Below are 21,875 nucleotides of genomic sequence, written 5' to 3'. Positions count from 1 at the left end.
ACAGTTTTTTTGACATCAGACAGCTTATTTAAGACGTGCCTCTGATCTGATTTGGTCAGTAAATACAGGCGTCCGTCCTGAGTCCAGTTGGCTGCAAGTTTGTCCTTATACTTTTTCCGCAGATCGTCCAGTAGTTTGGCCCGCTTCGCAGTTAAGCTCTCCATGATGTACATCTTTGGTGTTGATCCCTTTAGTCGTTTTTTTGTCCTGTAGACCATGTCTCTAATATTGTAATTAGAAAACTTGACTATGATCCCTCTTGGTCTTTCCCTCCCAAATCTGGATCCCAAACGGTGACACCTGTCGATGTCTCCAGGCTTCACATCAATATTAAGATTGGATTTCATAATGTTCATAATCACATTACTTGTATTTTCACGGTCATTCTCCGGGACACCATAGAGGACAAGACAGTTTCGCCTGGAGTACTGTTCTTGCTCATCCAAGATGTCCTCAATTTCATTGTATTTGTTTTGTAGATCGATCACTTTGTCAACCGTGTCTTGCAATTCATATTTCAGTGAGTCTTTTACAGATTCGGCGATAGAGGTAGTAATAGCTTGTTTAATAGGTTCAATCAAGGAATCAACCAATAATTGACTAATTTTACGAATAAAGCCATAATCCTGGAAAAGTGCATCAATCTGTTTGCTTACTGTGTCCTCAATGGCAGCAATTTGCGCAGGTTGTTGCATTTCCCCCGCAGAAGGAGCTCCACTTTTACCCCGAGGCATCCTGAGATGTTTGTTTGGCATCTCTCCGAGTCACGCCGAACGTAGGAAGCCAAGCCGTGCCAGGCCGAATATACAAACTTGTTACAAGAGTCTTCGTCTAATATAATGTCGTAGGGTTGCAAACACCTTTAGGCACACAGCAGAGGCAAACCGCTGATCAAATGCACCAAAGAATCATACTATTTGTTAGGTTTTGCTGGATGATCCAAGCAGTGTTTTACCAGCAAGCTTCTCGCGTTGATGACGTCATCTTAAGTATACCTGCGATATACTTAATTTGCCATTTACCTGTTTGAATAAGCATTTGTTATTGTTTCTCACTACTCCTGCAAGTTTGTGTTTCCTGACACAACCTTTGTGAACCTTTCATTGTTTTCAAATATTTTTACAATAATATTGTATTAAATTGTATTCCCATTATTTGTTTTTATGCTTGTGAAGCACTTTGAGTTGCATTCCATGTATGAAAAGTGCTATACAAATAAATGTTTATTATTATTATTATTATTATTGATTTATTGCTAACTTTTTCTGATTAAAACAAAACATGGCAGAAAGTGGAAGTGTCTTGTGTTGATGGTTTTACACTAGCATGAATGAGTGTGGTACCATAACCTTAATCAAAAAATAAAATAAATACATTTTTTTATTCTTTTTTTAAAATTTATTTTAATAAAAAAAAAAAAAAAATGGCAATCACTCACAACTGCAGTTGAATAGTGTGAAACTAAGAACACGCATGTCATTCTCAACACATCTGCTATGGGTTACTTCACCAGAATGGATGCTTTTATGGGTCTCCTTATGGAACTTGAGGGATTTGTGATAAAATATCTGATTATAAACATCTGCAATTACTCTCTTCTTATCCATGTTTGATGTTTAATATACACAAGGAGTGCTACCTCGGTCCAAGGAGGTTTCAGTGTGTACGGGGCTCCTTAGTGTGACATCACTGAAATATGTATGATGTATGCAGCTGGTTGGGACGATCTGACACTGTGTGTTTGTCTGTAGGTTGTCTGGCTGTATGGTGACAGACGAAGGCTGTGGTTATGTGTCTTCAGCTCTGAGTTTAAACCCCTCACATCTGAGAGAGCTGGATCTGAGCTACAATCACCCAGGAGAATCAGGAGTCCAGCTACTCAATGACAAACTGAAGGATCCAAACTGCTCACTGCAGATACTCAAGTATGACACACACTAATACCAAAATACTAAACGTGTGTGCATGATAGATATCTACATTAATGTGTGATTGTGTGTTTATAGTGTAAATCATGCAGGAGAGGTCATGATGACAGCAGGACTACGAAAGTGTACGTCTACACACACACACACACACACACACACACACACACACACACACACACACACACACACACACACACACACACGTCTACACTGTAAAATCCAATAGTTGTTCTAACACTTTTTACTTAACTTTACTAAATGTCTTAACTGTAAAAATCTAGTAATCTGTACTATTCACATACTATGCATTGGTTACTCAGAAAACTTTAAATTAATATTGATTTTCCTAAAATGTTTTTGTTTGAAATCCCCATTATGGTAATTATTGTTCCCTTTGGTTGGGCACTTCGAACTTAATTTAAATTATTGAAATTCTCTTCCTATTGATGCAGAATTGCAACAAGAAAGAGCAACATATGTATTACTTCCCTTCATGTTGAATAATGATCTTTTAAAATGTTATTGCTTAGACTTATGTCATAAACACCCTTTGAAACTTTTAATTGTGTTGATATAATCTCTACATTTATACCTCCATATTTATGACAATATCTTGCAATTGACCATGCTTGAGCCACAAACAGACTTCAACATTCAGTGAGCAAAACACAAAAATTGTAGCTATACTAAGTCAAGTTTGAACTTGGAGGAGGAGTCCAGTACATCCACGTCCATCTCCTCTGGAAACGTCGGCAAACAAGAGAAGATGCCGATGGCTAAATCAGAACAGGAAGAGGCAGAGGTCTAGTCAGCCGCCCTTCAAACCATCGACATCGACTAAGAAACCCCAACATGGAAGAACAACAAACATACACCTGGATTAAAATCCCAGCTATATCGACTCAACAAGCAGACGATCCTCTTAACGAGAGCCAAGAAGTGACTCCTTTAAACCCTCTTGGGATAGATTACATGCTAAAGGAAAAAAACAAGGAAAGCCTCAGGCATCGATAATATTACAGCAGAGTAAATAAAAGCAGGTACAGATGGAACAGGATTCCAAATTATTTCCAGCTCTGTAAACGAATTTGGGATGAGGAGGTGTTACCAACAGAGTGGAAAAAAGCTGTCATCATTCCCATATACAAAAAGAAAGATAAACTGGATTGCAATAACTACAGAGGCATCAGCCTGTTATGCCACAGTGGCAAGATCATCACAACAATAATTATGGAAAGAATAAAGAAGAAAACAGAAGAAATCCTCTCCGAAGAACAGGCGGGCTTCAGAACATCACAGAACACAATAGACCAAATATTCATGCTCTGACAATTAGCTGAGAAGTACACTGACTTCAGCAAGGACTTATTTGTATGCTATTTACACTATAAAAAGGCATTCGATAGCGTGTGGAGAGCTGGATTGTGGAATGGAATGAGGAGATTAGGATACCCAGAAAAAGTCGTCTGAATATTAGAGAGCCTATATAAAGGTACATTCAACTGCGTAAGAATAGGTGCTGATGTGACTGAATGGTTTGAAACAATAGTAGGAGTACTACAGGGCTGCATGGTGTCTCCACTTCTCTTTAATATCTTTTTAGAGGTGATCATGGCAAGTGCGCTGGAAGAGGTGAAGGAAGAGGAGCAGTCATGAATGGATGAATAATCAACAACCTCAGATTCACGGACGACATCGCAGCTTTGGCAGAAAACCAGGATGATCTACAAATAGTGATCAACAGAATCATAGAGGAGAGTACAAGGATGGGCATGAAGGTCAACACAGGAAAGACAGAAGTACAACATATTGGACGGGAACAGACCAAAGTATTCGTCCAAATAGAAAACCAGGAACTTAAGCAGATAGAAGAATTTGTGTAATTGGGAGGAAATATTAGTGAGAACGCCTCTACAGAACAGGACCACAAAAGAAGAATTGGACTAGCGTGTGGTGTAATGCAAAACTTCTTATGAAGTTTATGAAGCCTTGGTACTCAACATACTATTGTAAAATTCAGAAACATGGACACTAAAGGGGGTCGCACACCGGACGCGCAGCGCCACGTCTTTAAAATTCGAACACATTACTCTCTATGAGTGTACACACACCGGCGGCGCCTTTCGGCGTCTGTCTGCGGTGCCCAGCTACGGCTCAGGACCTTGTTCAAAATCCTGTCGCTCCACAGAGCACCATTTACGTAGTTTTACATTAAATGTACATTTATTTGTCTCAAATCGTCATTAATGTATATACTGACTTCACCCTGTGCTGCAGTATACATTTAGTTTTACATTCATTCACAGAAATGAGCTGCTTGAATGAAAATTGCTCATGCTTTCGGATTTTCAGGTGATATTCTCAATTCATTCAGTTAACGGACGCTCTGAGGTAAAGTGAATTCAGACTGCAGACTTAGCAACTATTGTATTTAATTGTACAGTACAATCATAACAAAGTACAGGCATTATCTTAATTTCATAATGTCCTTAAACATAACAATATTGCTGGCCATAAACTGAGAAAGTGCGCGTCCGGTGTGCGATACCTCGAGTTGTCCTAGACGTGACGTGGTGCTTTCTCATTTTTTTAAGGTAATCGGTTGCATGCTTTTTAAAAGTAAAAGTAAGTAATGATTGTTGTGTTGTTATTCTGGATCTTTTTCTCTTCTTGTGTTCAGATGCCTTTGATCTCACACTGGATCCAAACACAGCATATACTCAACTCATTCTGTCTGATGAGAACAGGAAGGTGACACATGTATTAGAGGATCAGCCGTATCCTGATCATCCAGAGAGATTTAAGAACTGCGACCAGGTTCTGTGTCGAGAGAGTCTGACTGGACGCTGTTACTGGGAGGCTGAATGGAGTGGATATAATGCTGGAATGTCATTGATGTATAAAGGAATCAACAGGAAAGGAAGGCATGACAGTGAGTTTGGAAACAATGACAAATCCTGGAGTCTGATCTGCTCTGATTACAGATTCACTGTCCGTCACAATAAAAAGCAAACGGTCATTCGTGTCCCTTTACCCATGTCTACTAGAGTAGGAGTGTATGTGGACGTGTCAGCCGGCACTCTGTCCTTCTACAGCGTCTCTGACACACACACATTTACACACTTACACACATTCAACACCACATTCAAGGAACCCCTCTATGCTGGATTTAGGGTTTATGTGAACTCTTCAGTGTCTCTGTGTCAGATTAAAACTTAAAGTTGCACACTCAAGATAAAATAAGTACATTAATTTCTCACATACATCTGTGCATGGCCTTGTGTTTTATCTGCGGGCGGGGGTTAAAACACCCTAATATTAAACAGCTGAAGCAATGCTAAACTTAGAGATGAACATGAATGAATGACAGTTAAATGAGAACAGCATCACAAAAACTTTCATCTTACCATGTGATACTCCAATGAAGTTGTGCGATCAGAAGTAATGCAGATAAAGGTTTTAATCATGTCATCTTTATTCAGCTTTTCTCAACAAATGTCTCCATATACAAGTGTCAGATGACTCGCATCAGCTTTGATGAATCTTTCTCAGCTTTGCGAAACTGCTTGAGCTCAGTCAGGTCACTTGGAGATTGAACTTATTTATTCATTTACATTAGGGGTGGTTGTTTACACTGTTTTACAAACTGGATAAAATGTTTGAGTTTAGTTCAGTCTGACTCAAGGTGCTTTGTGTAATTGTCACTGCTGCACTGCAATAAACTTAATCATTTTCACTTATGAGATTAACTTCTGTCCTGTGTTTTTCTTACACTGGGTGAGCGACACACTGAGGGATTCCTGAAGTGGGGAAAAAAATGGTAAACATATTTTTCTTAATATTTAAATGAGGGAACCTCATTTATATTAATCTAGAAAAGAAGCACATGGATAATTTCAGTTTCATGTTATGAGTTACAAAGTTAAAGCTTAATGAGTTACAGTTCTGTAAAGATTCAAAAGGAACTGTGTTTGATGTACTGTTAAAGTTATTTTTTATTTTTTATATTGGTTTAACCCCAAAGTACTGGGACTAGGTAGACTTGCGAGTTTGACCAAAAACTTGTACTGTAAGTTAGTACTTGAATTTACGTTGCTAAACTCTCATCTGCAGCATGACTGTGTTTTTGAGAATCCGCTGAGCGGAATAGATTATTTTGAAGGTACAGATGTAAAATTTAGAAGAAATTGCAATGTTCAAATCAGAGGAGGAGACCTTTTATATCTTTAAAATATGACAGAAAAGTTAGTATTGTTCTATTGGCAGAGGGACATGAGTAAAAATGTTAAATAATCCTGATATTGACTCATATTCACATATTTCCAGGTCACACTTCACGCGTTTGGGCATCAGGTCAGATGTCCCACACACCCTCAAAAGTGAAACAGAAGATCAGGGTTGAAATCACGTCAAAACCTCATCCTCTTTCAAGTGCAAATATAAGTTGAATGCTACATTTTAGCAAGCGTTTATCTCCTTATTTATGAGTTAATTTAGATTCGAAATCAAAGATCCCATGAAATGATTCAACAAGTGCAGTTTTCTTTCCTATGTTGACGTGTTCCTTATTGGAGTTGGGTGGGAGGACACTGGGTGTCTACAGTTTTTTGATGTATTGTCATTTCACAAATTAATACATTTCTGTCACAGAATCATTTCTATCACAAAACAGATGGCAATATGGAGTCTCGAGCCTAAGACCTTTTCAACAAGATTTCTATAAGTTTTGATTATAAAATAGTGCAGTAATCTTTGTAATATGAAACCTGAAACCACCCATTAGGTGAAAATGATTAAAGTACAGTTTCCATGGCAATGCAATGTCCAATTTCAAAACGTTTCTATCAAAGATATGTGATAGGAAAAATGGCAGTAATAAAATGAGCACCAAACACAGGCAGGTAACAGGTTAAAGTCATATAATAACTTTCTCTAGACTGTTCTTAAGCTGCTGTTATACTCATGTCATTACTTTCATTTCAACTCGACTGGCTAACATCGGTTTGTGATCAAAACTGAGAGTTTTTGGTAATGTTTACAATACGGTCTTGCTTATTAAAGGGGTCATATAACGCTTTTTAATGATAAAACAAATCATATAACGCGTTTTTATGATAAAACAAATCACAAAGTGATTTATCATATCAAACAGAGAACACTGATCCAGACCTGCCTAAAACCCATTGATCCAAGTCCAGATGTTACTTCTGCTACATGCTATTATTTTGATGGTAGCAGGTGACAGAATTTTCATTCTGGTTGAACTTCCCTTTAAGTGTAACTGATAGCAAGTCAGAGAAAACAACACTTCAACAGACAGATAATAGACACGTCTTGCCAGTATTTGATCTACCAGTGCATAAATCAGAAAGATACAGATGACCAGCAAATGAAAGGTCAGTGACTGTTGTGAATCTTCACATACGTTTAGGTTTGGTACTGGTTATGTTGACACAGTGAGTTTATTAACTAGAGTGACAACTGTATTTTATAATTGATCTTACCCTCCCTAAATTCAGCTCCTTATATAGACTCATTTACATTTGTATAGTCCTTCACTTTTTATGGACGCCACCATCTTTTATGTTTACATTTATGCTTTACAGTTTTAGAAATGGATGCCAATGATGAAATATTTTATCCTATAGAAAACAATTGTAGAACAATTGTAGAAATAATTTGAAAGCCAGATATGTTTTGAAGGCCTTATTGCCCATGTGACTGTGATAAATAATTATTACAAAAGTCAGATGCATCTGAGAAAAGTCCTGTGGCCACTGAACAGTTTTTGCTTAGTCAAGTATTTTCCAGTAAACAACAGGTGCACTGAAAAAAAAAATGCTATAAAATTTACAGCAACTCACTGGCAATTTTGGTTTGCCAGTAAGCCTGTAAATTTTACAAGAGTACTGTAAATCATAAACTACAATTATACTGTAAAATTATACAGCACACAGCATGTAAAAGTAGAAAAACAAGAGCAGCTTGTTTAATTTACAGTTCTTTACTGTAATCTTTACAGTAGGTTACTGTTATTAATTATGCACTGAATTAAAAGATATAACTCATTTCATGGGGAAATCAATTGGTCAATTGCCATTAAATATTTATACTGTGAGCTTATTTCATTTGAGTCCACTAAGAAAAATACTTAAATGAGTTAACTAGAAACATCAATTTAACTAGATCCTGCTAATTAACAACAGAAAAACATGCATGAGATGAAGAACTTAACAAAAAGATCATCAATGCATCAGAAACTACAGTCACTGCCTTTAAATAAAGCAATATGCAGCATATCATCAGTGTTTCTGTGCTCTGGAGTACTCTGCTGTGGAAACAGCCAAAGGAAAGGTGTAAGAGTACTCATATGTAAGAGGTGTGTGTTGCCCAAGAGGGGCTTGTTGAAGTGCGTAAAATCCTGTGGATACTGCTCTCTTGTGGTGACACTAACAAAAAAGGGGGAACCCAAAGGGGCTGTGTGCTGGCTGGGGACAGCGGCTCACAAATCAGCTGTTCTCATAATAGCACCACGGGAGAGAGCTGAACGGACAGGTCATGCAAGAGAGGTGTAAAAAACCTGCAGATAACGCTTCCAGTGTGGGCAAGGCCAAAGGAAGTGAAAAGCCCCTTTGGTAGGCGATAAGGGTGGCCTAACAGTATGTTCCACTCAAGGAAGGTCTGCACGGGCTAGTGATCATACGCTGAGAAATGAACTGCCTGTCTAGTGTTTGTTTAAACGTGAAAAAAACGTATGATATTTTAATGTTGGGTGCTGTGTGTGTCGTATTAGTTGTCTCAGTGTTGGGTGTTAAGTGTGTTGTATTAACCATTTGCACTTATTGTACTAACCAAGTACAAATTGCGCTGGCTGTGATATTGAGTGTTGAAACAGGTTTTTTGAAAATACCTTATTTTAAATCAGGAAAAACACTGAATACATTCACAAAGTCTTCTGCGTAACAGAATAAAAAATAAATGCAAATAAAAACTAACATTACTAACAAAGTTCGCCTGCATCACATCTGTCAAATGACAGAACAAAAGTTATTAAATTGCATAATAAGGATGAGACTTGTGACAGTCAACCATTTGTCATTTGTTTAGTGAAATGTGGATGTATGGATGTTTGCCAGCGTTGCTGAATAACAGGCAACAGGATGAATGTTCCCAGGTATTTATTGATGAAATTCAGAGAAACAGCACAGATAAGTGTCACAGTGTGGTGAAAGGCACTAGAACGACTTAACTTGAATTAAAATTCCATCATTGAAAGCATTATGTCTGTATGCAGACGTGTTAGAATGAAAATTCATGACTGTTTTACCAGGGAGAACAACAGTCTGGAACAACATCATGATGACAGAATGTTAATTTTGGGTGAACTGTCCCTTTAACACGTGCGTTGCATTACTTGAGAATGTGATGATGATGTGCACCACTAGAGGGAGGTGTTCAATAAACACTGACATCAACTCGCACTGGACACTCATTTAAATGGATTATTCTTAATTACAGTTTATATTTGTGTTTGATAAACTGAGTGAACTGCAGAAAAGATCATACAGTCATGCTCATGTATGTCAGGTAAAGCACATACAAGGTTTATGTGTAATGTGTAGGTTCTCTGATTCTAATTCATCACATTATCAGTATCACTAAAATATATTAATAGTATAGTGTTATATTAGAGATTTGGTGAATTTTAAGGGCTATATATATCCAGTTGCTTCCTACAGCCAATCAGAGGCATCGAAGCTGCTCTTTAATTCTCTCATGTGTTGCATCTGTGAGGTAGCATTCACCTTTGAAGTTTTGTTTGAATTTTGATTTCAGTAAATAGCATCAGGTTCTCTAGAGACTATAAGAGGGTAAGTACTGTATTGTTAATAATCAAGCATAGCATCAGTTCTGGCAGGTCACGTTAGTCAAGCTCACATCAGTGACTCTCAGCTGATCCATGTCTACCTATAGGAATATGACGCCTATCACCGTATACATAAGCTCCTTCAGTATTATCAGCAGCTATTGCATTTCTCAGGAGCTAATTAAATGGCGAAATTCGGCAGGCAAACAACATCATCTCACAAGGAATCGTGCAATCGGGAATTTAGCAAGAGGAATTCAATCCCCACAAGGATTTCACCTCTTAAACTTGAACACAAGATTTGCCGCATTGATCATAAGTTGTATGATTTGGAAGTGACCTCAGTCTGCATTGCTGCTCGCATCGCTGCATTATTGACACAGGACACAGGATTCATTCTCCATTCATCTCTGAAAGTCTCAAAGCTAAGCTAATACTCATTGCTAAAAGCTATCAGGGTACTGGCAACATGCTTGTTGCTAATGCTATCCATGTGGCTTGGGCTTATCTAACTTAGTCATTTTCATTAAAATGCTCTTGCTAGGCTCATGCGATCAATGCTTTACTATCTGTTGTCATTGGCAACTGATCGCATTGCACCGCAGCACAGATTCAAGCAGCTTGCTTGATAGGAATTAACAATTCATGATGCAAAAGGAATAATTCTGCTGTGGCGCAGCTTTAAAAAAAGACATCGTAAACAGTCACTATTCAGTTGAGTCACTTCAGCGTTATTGGACACGCTTGGTCTATCTTAGTGTATTGTATACAGTGCTTTCATTTTGATGCATTGTTTTTTAAGGGCTTGCATTTTTATAGGCTGAAATTCAACATGGTGGTAGGCTATATTTAAGCTGTGTATAAAAAAAAAAAAAAATATATATATATATATATATATATATATATATATATATATATATATATATATATATATATATATATATATATATATTATTGAAACCCTGCTTGTTCTAAAGGCTATCTAGTGGCTATTGACGTAAAGCTGTTAGTTGCTATTGGTAACATGGTTGTTTTACTTTTAAGGTTATTTAACCCAGTCGTTATTTGGAACATGGCTGTGTTTTAGGCTTATACCAGGTGTCATTGTCACATGCTGTGCTAAGCTTTTTAGGTATCAGCAATATTCTGTCATTTCAGCAACATTGCTATCAGTACCGTATGGTGATTTCTAGTGCAATGTTATCGAATATAAGCTTGTTACTTTGGCTTTTAGTATTTTGCGCATACTGTCCTCAGGAACATGCTGTAGTAATCAAGCGCTGTTTATGCTTATCTGGTTGCATTGGAAAAATGCCTGTTCTTTATTCTATCTGATTATTGCAACATGCTGTGTTAAGGTAACCACATGCTTGTGGCTAAAGCTATCTAGATATCAGTAACATACTAGTGCAAAATACACAGTACATTCTCCGCAGAGGTCTGGTATTCAGTGACACTAAGAACATCATAGCTTGATGGTCCTGTGAAGGAGTGTGGAATCATGGGAGTCGTCATCTTCACCTCCACAGCCGATGGAATCCGTAGGACGGGAGCAGAAATCATGTTCATGAATGCACACTGTATTTCATTGCTTAGCTGCGCACTGCATCTGACTCAGAGCTAGAGGGTGTATGCTTCCCCGACCAGGCTACACTAGTTTAATACTAGTCCTATGGTTATACAAACATGCTAGTTGTATCCATTTTGTTGCTGCTAGTCTGAGCTATTGCTGTAGGGTGTATGCTTCCCCCATAAGATTGGATCTATAGTGCTCAACATATTACGCTAACATCAGGATGTAACCATTCTATCAGCCTCAGTCGTGGGGGTAGTGTGTAAAAACTAAATTATATATATATATATATATATATATATATATATAATATTATTTTTAATATATATATATTTTTCTTGGTTTCTACAAAAGTAAACTACAACCAAGTATAACCAACCAGTCACTGACAGGTGCACGTCAATAAATATCTTGTCTAGTGATTGGAATTTTGTCAAACCTACATATATATAATATATCAAAGCATCAGCATCACGCTTGTTACATTAAACCATCCATCTGTACTTCAGTACTTATTTCCAATGAAAAAGATAATTGAAAATTAAATCTCCATCTCTCATCTCTAGCTCACAGGCGTCACTCAAAGAAACTCGATCTGGACTGCAGATATACAACAAGCAAGCAGCTGATTCATTTTGATATCTCAATTTTCACTTCTTCATTTCAGGTGGTATGTCATTCATTGCAATAGACATGTTTACTGCTAAGCATTTCGGGTATTGACAACATGCTTGTTGCTATGGCTTATGTGGGTATTGGCAACATACTCGTTTAGGCCATTTAGGTAAGGGCAACATACTTGTTGCTTAAGGCTTTCTGGTATTGTTGGTAACATGCTGTTGCTCAAGCTTTTCAGGTATTGGCAACATGCTTGTTGCCTTGGCTCACTCAGGTAACTATAAAAGCATCCAGATTGCGCTGTTGCGTTTGGGGGATATTGGCATATGGTTTTGTTTTGGGGGGGTTATTGCTGCTCTCCCTGCTCTTATCCATGCTAGGCTGCATGGATGCGCAGGGAGTTCTCGCCCAGAATGGAACCATACCGCCAATCCAAACTGTATGCTAATTGTCAATCATATTTGATGGTAGTGGTCCTGACAGAAAATCCCATCACATTTGCTGGATTTGCGGTTTGCAACAGGTGTGCGGACGTGAGAGGTTGTTGATAATTTAATTTGTGATTGAGTATTTTTAATATACTTTTATGTTACTGTATAAACATGCTCCAGTTTAAGTCCAGTGCTACAACATTGTCAGAATGCTGACAGAAAAAAATTAACGAAAGAGCTGATGGTTTGAAAAAAACAACAACATTAAAATGAACTCTGACAAGATTGAGGCTCTCCAGAAATCCACAGAATTCTTGTCTTGTGAGATTAATGGCACTGAAGCAGATCTGACTGGAATGAAAACATCGAGTGGTACCCATGACAAGAAAATACTGGATCTGGAAGTTAAAATGAACAAAATGGAGAGATATAGAAGGTGCTGGAACTTGAGGCTAAATGGTCTTGACGAACATGAAGGTGAAGACATTAAACAAAAGGTCATGGACATCTGCGCTGCAGTGCTTCTAGATGAAAAGGGAAAGTACAATACTGAAATTGATCGCTGATTCGCTACTGAAGTTCATCACGTGGGAAGGAGGCTCGACGTGAACAAGAAACCAAGAGCTGTAATTCTCCTGTTCAGATCCAGGCATATCAGAGACTTTCTGTGGAAAAGTGCAAAGAAAAGGAGCTCTTTGAAAGAAAAGAAGTTGAGGTTTGCTGAAGATCTGACAGTAGTTGATAAAGAAATCAGGAGTCAGCTGTGACCAAGTGTTGAAGCTGCACGAAAAGAAGACAGGAGGGCTTATTTTGTCAGGACCAGAGCATTTGTGGACAGGAAGGAGTTCTTGTGAAGTAGGCAATGACATTTATGTCTGACTCATGTTTACATTAATGCTTACAGTATGCTACCAGGTAAACATTAATGCTATGCAGAGAGGTTTGGAGATGTAAACTTTTGTTCTGAAGGTCTTCTGCGAGTATGGGTTCACTCGCTGTTTTCTCTCTTAATGTTAGAGGTATGAGAAATTTTGTTAAAAGAAGAGCAATCTTTTTACTTTGTAGAAAATATTTTTGTGATTTTTTTTTTTTCATCCAAGAGACACATGCATCTGCATCAGACTTTTAGTTTTGGAAGTTTCCCAGTGGGGAAACGTTATGTGTATGACGTATGGTAGCAGGCATTGTAATTTTGAAGGGTAAGTTTAGGGAATTTTTTTTTAAAAGTTATTCACATTCCTTGAGAAGATGGGTCATTAATATATATTCAACATTTGCACTCTGTCCTTCTACAGCGTCTCTGACGCACACACACTTACACACATTCAACACCAGATTCACTGAATCCCTCTATGCTGGATTTGGGGTTTATGATCTCAGTATCTTTGTATAAGATTAGACAATATAAGCATATGATCAACTCAATTTTAATGCAGAATATGAAGATGAAGAACCACTTAACATAGGCAAGATTTTTAAAAAATTCAATTATCAACTTTATCAACCGATTTTACCGATTTTATTAGAAAAACATAACACTGATCAACTTCAGCAAAATTATCTTAGTTCATCATAGTTGTGACAAGATCATCACCCGGATGTGCCTGTAGTCCTGATCTGAGGTAGTTGAGTCTAGAGATTCCTGATCTCAACCATCTGTAGAAAACTGTGTGCAGCATATTGAGAAAACAAGAACTTTCCCAAAGTCACAGATAATGTATTTAAAACTTCTATTTATGATAGTAGATGCAGCATATTGAGAAAACACAAACTTTCACAACCTCAGCCTTGAGATAGTGTGGATTTTGCACGTCTCCATTAATTTTGAACATCTAGTCGCTGCAGTTCTTCCCCACTCATATTTGCAGATCTGCTTGAGAGGCATAGGTGTCGTGTGATTCCTCAAATTTTATTTTTATTGACTAGTTTAACCCTTATTTATATGGGTTAAATTAATTTAAGAGATGGTTTTAATATGGGATGTTTTCTCAGAGGAACTTTGCTCTGTGTTTTCTCCTCATTATCAAATTATTTATTTAGTGAATTGACCTAATCTATTGTAAAACAGTAAATATGTGAATGATTATGAGTAATTATTTTTATAGATCCTGTTTCTTTATCAAATTATATATTTACATGTTTACATTTAAATGAACAGCTGAAATTGTTAAGGCCTGATGGTTTGGGGACTAGATTGGCAATTTACAGGTCTTGTTGAGGTATAATGTTAAAAACTTCCCTGTTCCCCCTTCCCTGATATAGGGCTATATTCCCTGTATAGCCCTATATCTGTCACAAGACCAGTCACCTCAGCACACTACACTTCCCATAATCCTCTCTGACCATCACCTGCACTCCTTCCTCATTTATTCACACCTGCCATCAATCACTACCATTCATCAGCTCCTCTCCATAAAAGCCAGCACTAAACACACATCTTGGTCTGGGGCCGTATTCACAAAGCATTTTATGTTACCACTAGGAGTACTCCTAAATCGCACTAAAAGATTTTAGCTAGGAGTTTTCTCTTAAAAGTTATTCACAACGCCTTTCAGACCTACTCTTAGTAAAGAAAAATGACAACTCCTAAACTAAGAGTGAGTCTTCGTTGCTATGGATGACGTCATTACTCATGCACGAGCTCGACTGAAGTGACCACCTTGATTGGCTGATGATTGTAACGCGGGAATGATTCCAAACTCCTCCCCTACGATGATGAGTGACAGGTGACAGGTCTGAGAATGCGTGCGCTACACAAGTAGTGTGAAGGACGGAAGATGATGAATAACTGAATAAATAGCCTAAATGAATAAAGAGTAAGGCAAAACAATTAGCCTAGTAGCCTAATGAAACATATGGATTAATGCAATATCTTTGCAACATTATTGAATTAATCTGTCACTATATGCCTCTGCCTACGTTTGCAAAGAGAAGAACATTTTAATTTGATTCACAATAAAACGTTACAATTAGTTTACATGCAATGAGTAGCCTAGTTTTGGTTGTTGTTGGTGGCGTTATTGCATCCCTAGTTATGCCTACAATGCAAAATTGTTCCCTCGCGATTGGAAGCTCCTGTAGCCGCCGCATACGCATTTCAAAACATCGCAACGTGAAATGCCACAAAAAGCGGTTTGTGAATAGCTCTTAGTGAGTTAGGAGTCCTCTCGACTTCTTTTAAGCTGTCCCAGGCTTAGGTGCTACTTTTAGGGCTAAAATGCTTCGTGAATTACTCTTAGTGAAAAAAATTAGGAGTCCTAAAGTTACGAGTGACACACCCATTATTTTAAGGAGTTGCTCCTAAATTCGCCAGTTAGGAGCTACTTTTAGCCTTAAAATTCTTTGTGAATACGGCCCCAGGTCTTGTTATTTGTTACAGAACTCTTACCTAACTAACCACCTCTGGAGCACTTACCTGAGCTGCGAACTATCTTGTCTTCATCCGTCTTATTCATGAGTTGTCTTCATCATGTCACTTCTCTTCATAACCTGCAACAGATAAGACTTTCATTCACCTGACAGCATCACCAGTACAATCTGATATGCAGAGACTCACCTGCTGGATATCTGTGTGTCTTTCAATAAACTCTGTTCAGATTCTACCTGTGTTTGTTATCTTCTGTTCCATGACAATATGCAGAGATGGGCATAAATGTATGAAAATGTATTTAAAATAAAAATACAAAGTACTTAATTTAAATACTTAAATTTAAAATATTTAAAAATAAAATACCAAATACTGCATGGAATTATATTTATTTATTTAAAAAAAATTTAGTATTTTGAAAATACACAAAATACATGTGGAATTGGCCATTTAGTGAACTATCACTATTAGGCTGAATCTGTCTGAATGCAAAGAACATGGTGTGTACAACTGCTGAGAAACTTTTGTTTTCATTTAGCCATCTACCACCAATTATTTAAGAAGACTGGGTTTAAGGTGTTTTCTCAGCACCATTCCTAAACTTATTTCTGACCAGGGGCCTGTTTCAGAAAGGATTTTAAGTGAAAACTCTGAGTATGTTAGCCCTGAAATGAGGGAAACTCTGGGTTTTCCGTTTCAGAATGGGAGGTATGTCAAACCTGAGAAAGCAGAGTAAGTCAAGCCCGTTTCTGAAAGAGAGGTAACTTATACTCAGAGTCAGTTACCATGGTAACTTACTCTGTGAACCTAACCTGGTCGGGAGCAGGTTTTCTTCGGTAAACCCAGAGTTTTTCTTATGTAGTAAATGCATCTTGATTTAAAAATTTTCAGATATCTTGAATGGAAACAACAAGACAAAGGATATAAGTAAGAAAATATTTTTTTTGCAGTGCAGTACATTCATTCATTGTGCATTTTTATATATATCACTGTAGATGCAGAGCACCTTAGTAAGGCCACTATATCAGAGCGGGAAGGAAAGTGTGCCACAATGTGGATGCATTGTTGACACGCATAATCCTATCATCACTCCTGCCGAAAATGAAACCGATTACTGTAAGGAATGGGAGGATGCCAAATGAAAGGGTAGAGATATATGCCGTAACCACCACAGCTGTACAAAAGCAACAGTAATCCTTTTTCCTGTTGGATTTTACTATTCTTCCAATATTGTGTATCTCCGTTTCATCTATCAGTGGTAGTGCAGGTCATGTTAATTTCATCAGCATAAATAGAAAATGTAACAGGTTGGATTAGAGAACATTTAATTATGTGAAAAGAGCATTATACTACATGGAAACCGCTGCGGCACATTGAAACAGACACTGAATTATATTTATTTATTATGTCAAATGTTTGTAAAGTCATATAGCCTACAACCATGGACCTTTTATGCTTAACGATTTAACTGATTGAATTTTTTTTTTGTTCAATTTTAGTTGCTGCCACGTTATTTTATTTATTTTATTATTATTATTTTTTTGCCTGTGGTATACCATGTAAATTAGTATTAGTTCAATAACTTACCGTCCTGCCAGTCTTCACCTTGTCACAGTGTCTTGTTTGTGTTCCCTGGGTAACCACTAGAGGTCCTCTTCCCCCACATTGTCTTTCACTCATAACTACATTTCCCATCATCCTGTTCTGTCACTCATTGATCATTGCACTCAGCTGTATCCCGTCACCTTGTTAGTATCTGTGTGTATATATATACCCTGTCTGTTTAGTCATTGTCATGGAGTCCTTGTTTAATGTCTACACTTCTGGAAGTCTGTTTTTGCCTGTTTCTTGTTTTTTGGATTGACTTGTTTGGATTTTGACCCTTGCCTGGACTGGATTTTGAGTACGGATTACCCTATTAAATACTGCTTTTGAATCTTACCTTTCCCTGGGTGTGATCGTGACAGAAGGACTCCATCATGCATAGATCCAGCGGTATGGGTTTTCGTGGCTCTTCCCCAACCACCGAGAGGGAGAGGAGGCAGAAGAGGGGGAGTTCACAAGCTGGAGAGGTTCCGCCTCATATGAACATTTTTCAGTGTTTTGCTTTGTGGGCCCATCAGACTGAGGAGACCATGGCGGTCAATTCCCCCGAGCCCCCTTCCATCAGGAACGGACAATCTTTTGAGGGAACCCGTCTGGCCAGGTTTTCTGGGACCTATGGAGGCCGCAGGGGAGGAGGAGCTAGATGTGAGCCCCGGCACCACTCTCCGCTTCGGTCTCTCTCCGGCCCTGGACCGGTGATGCCCAACCCAGAGCTCCCTTCAACGCTGGCCCTGTCCAGCCCGGAGCCTGCACCTCGCCATCAAAAGTGGAGGAGGAGGACTTCCTGCCTCCCCAATGAACCAGAGGCCACCCTGGTACTCGTCCCGGAGACCGTTCCCGAACAGCCAGCTGTCGTCCCGGAGGCCGTTCCCGAACAGCCTGCTGTTGTCCTGGAAGCCATCCCGGAACAGCCCGCTGTCATCCCGGAGGTACCAGAGCAGCCCACTGTCGTCCCGGAGGCTGTCCCGGAGCAGCCCGCTGTCGCCCACCATCAGTCCTGCCCACCATCAGTCCTACCATGGCCAAGAGAGCTGTCTTCCTTTTTTATGCATTGGTGGGTTTGCATGCATGGAGGAAGCACATGAGTTCTGCCGATCCAGAGACTGTTCACGTCACGTCTGCAGATCCAGAAACTGTTCACGTCACGTCTGCCGATCCAGAGATTGTTCACGTCACGTCTGCCGATCCAGAGACTGTTCACGTCACGTCTGCCGATCCAGAGACTGTTCACGTCACGTCTGCCAATCCAAAAACACTGTTCACGTCACGTCTGCCGATCCAGAGACTGTTCACGTCATGTCTGTCGAACCAGAGACTGTTCACATCACGTCTGCCGAGCCAGTGTCTCCGGACAAGATGGCCGCCGCCGAGCCAGTGTCTCCGGACAGGATGGCCGCTGCTGAGCCAGTGTCTCCGGACAAGATGGCCACCGCCGAGCCAGTGTCTCCGGACAGGATGGCCGCTGCTGAGCCAGTGTCTCCGGACAGGATGGCCGCCGCCGAGCCAGTGTCTCTGGACAGGATGGCCACCGCCGAGCCTGTGTCTCCTGACAAGATGGCCGCCGCTGAGCCTGTGTCTCCAGACAAGATGGCCACCGCCGAGCCGGTGTCTGTTCCTGAGCCGGTGTCTGTTCCTGAGCCTCCGCCCTGGCCGCCCGAGGTGTCGTCTCCGCCCTGGCCGCCCAAAGGGGTCGTCTCCACCCTGGCCGCCCGAGGGGTCGTTTACGCCCTGGCCGCCCAAGGGAAAGTCTCCGCCCTGGCCGCCCGAGGGAAAGTCTCCGCCATGGCCGCCCGAGGGGAGGTCTCCGCCTTGGCCGCCTGAGGGAAAGTCTCCGCCCTGGCTGCCCGATGGACTGACGTCTTCACCCTGGCCGCCTGAGGGAAAGTCTCCGCCCTGGCCGCCCAATGGACTGTCGTCTCCTTCTTGACTGCCTGATGGGTCGTTTGCTTCACCCTGGCCGCCCGATGGGTTGTCTGCTTCGCCCTGGCCTCCTGATGGGTCGTCTGCTTCGCCCTGGCTGCACGATGGGTCGTCTGCTTCGCCCTGGCCGCCCGATGGGTCGTCTGCTTTGCCCTGGCCGCCCGATGGACTGTCTGCTTCACCCTGGCCGCCGGCTAAGCCGTCACCCCCTGTTTCTGTTCCCCTTCATGGACCTTTGCCTCCCATCCCTCCCCCTGATCCTCCACCATTCCACCTCCCTCCTGGACTCTTGTTTTGTTTTATAGTTATGTCTTGGAGCGTCTGGTAGCCGCTCCACAGAGGGGGGGTTATGTCACAGTGTCTGGTTTGTGTTCCCTGGGTAACCACTAGAGGTCCTCTTCCCCCACGGTGTCTTTCACTCATAACTACATTTCCCATCATCCTGTTCTGTCACTCATTCATCATTGCACTCAGCTGTTTCCCGTCACCTTGTTAGTACTGGATTGTGAGTACGGATTACCCTATTAAATACTGCTTTTGGATCTTACTTTTCCGTGGGTGTGATCATGACACACCTCTGATATTATAACAGTGAAAAATAATTATACTTGTGTATTGACTCGGAAGAATGCGGACGTCTTTTTGTTGTGCTGTTGCCATGGTGAATCGTAATTTCGGAGCTCCATTGATCGTGGCTTTTCACAGTCATGGTGCACGCGCTTAACTCAGAGTCAACCTACAGAGTTGATTAAACTAACTCAATTCAGCTGTTCTGGAACCGAAAACTCAGAGTTTCCCATCTCAGGGTAAATCAACTCAGAGTTTAAGTTTTAACTCAGAGTTGGTTGAACCTCCCAGTTTACACTGCACCGTATTAATTGTAGTGAACGCTAATAAATATGTCACATGTAAAACTGTGAGAACTTTTCCTGGTCTCTAGCAAAGTGTGGGAATGGGTGATATTACCAAAATCTTATATCATGATATCATGATATGATACAAGTTTAGATTTAAATTTTAAATTTGACTGTTTTAAGTTTTGATGCCACAGCAAAAACTAATACTAGTCTAAAGTAAAAAGTTGAAGACAAGAAACACTTTACATAAAAACTTTGAAATTTTGTGTGTATTTCACCATTTAGCCACACTGCCTGCCAGTGTGCGAATACTGAATATGAATTCTCTTTTGTGGTAGATTGCACTTTCTTTTAACAACTCTTAACATCAAGCACGTTCTGCTCTTTATTACTCATTTGTCCATGTTACTTTATTGATCTAATGTGTCAATATTTTCTGCCCACTAAAATATCCATGGATACATTAGCATACAGCAAGCCTCATTTATAAAATGTATGTTAACAGTCGTTAATTTTATCTTAGAATCATTTCTCAAATGTGCATAGGTGTGATTCAGTACTCACAAAAAATGTGCATACACCTCTTTTTTCAGATGTGAAATCTATGTTGTTGAATGGGTTTAGATCGTCGCCTTGCAAATGACGCCTAATTAATGTCATTAATATAAAAGGTCAGTATAAGCCAGTCGTTGAGGATGTGAACGCAGTGTTCTCTCAGGGGAACAAGGGAAGCCTCAGCGACCTTTGTGAAGACTCAGGGAGACAGGGACAGCCCGAAGGGGAGGACTTTGTACTGTTATGCCTGAACCTTGAAAGCAAAGCGTAGGAACGGTCTGTGTCGAGGGAGATTTGAGACATGAAAGTACGTGTCCTTTAGGTCGATTGCTGCAAACCAATCTCGGGGACAGATGCACCAGAAGATGCGTTTCTGCGTTAGCATCTTGAACAGTAGTTTGTGAAGGGCCCGTGTTACGTCCCTCAGCTCCGCTGAGTTCTAATTATGTGTTTGAGTTTCCCCTGCTCTTAATTACAGATGAGCCACACCTGAGCGCAGCCGTATACTGAAGCTACAAAAGCTTTCCGGAAGCACACCTGGGCACGCACACAGAGCCTGAGCCAGGAGTCTATGCACTGCCGTGCTGTCGTTGAAGCGTTAGGAGTCCACCCCGGGAAACAAAAGCGTTCCGCCTCAGTATTACTGCCTCTGTTTCTGAACAACCTACTAAATAAACATACCCCTTATGTTGGACACGAGCTGATCTGTGTGCGTCTCTCCATTTATGTTAGGGGTGGTGTCCGTCCGCCCGTAACATATTGGGGGCCTCGTCCGGGATTAATAATTTTGATTAAGTCGGACTTTAGTGTGAATTGCGGAACTTTTGAAGGCTACAACATTTTGGTGAGTGTTCTGGTGAGCAATTATGATTGTCTGTTCCTTTGTTTAGTTGACGTTTATTTTATTTTGGTGGATATCTCAGGAGGGGGCACGTGGGAGATGCCTCGAGCTGAGTAAGCCACTGAAGATTGCGTAGGTATTTAGGATTTTGTTTTGGTTTTTGTGTATAGTTAGTTAGAGAAGTGGGACAACATTTTTGCCTATCAGAATACCTTTTAGTTTAGTTGTATAGCTTGTGATAATTTGTGGCATATCGCCTATTTAGTGAGCGCTGGAATTCTGATTGTACTAGCGTATTGATTAATTTGTGGGT

At 40.1% G+C, this 21,875-nt stretch overlaps 1 pseudogene across 1 annotated transcript in view; it reads left to right on the top strand.

Annotated features, from left to right (window-relative positions):
• Positions 1-5,673, top strand: part of LOC308687545 (NACHT, LRR and PYD domains-containing protein 3-like) — a 41,009-nt pseudogene extending 35,336 nt beyond the window's left edge. The window contains exons 7-9 of the transcript XR_014032233.1: positions 1,752-1,925; positions 2,007-2,053; positions 4,609-5,673. The product of XR_014032233.1 is annotated as an NACHT, LRR and PYD domains-containing protein 3-like (transcript). The remainder of the gene's footprint in view (positions 1-1,751; positions 1,926-2,006; positions 2,054-4,608) is intronic.
• The last annotated feature ends 16,202 nt before the right edge of the window (positions 5,674-21,875 follow it).

This window comes from Scardinius erythrophthalmus (assembly GCF_964197995.2).
Source record: "Scardinius erythrophthalmus genome assembly, chromosome: 3".
Taxonomy (NCBI): Eukaryota; Metazoa; Chordata; class Actinopteri; order Cypriniformes; family Leuciscidae; genus Scardinius; species Scardinius erythrophthalmus.
This window is presented reverse-complemented; position numbering and strand designations above follow the sequence as displayed.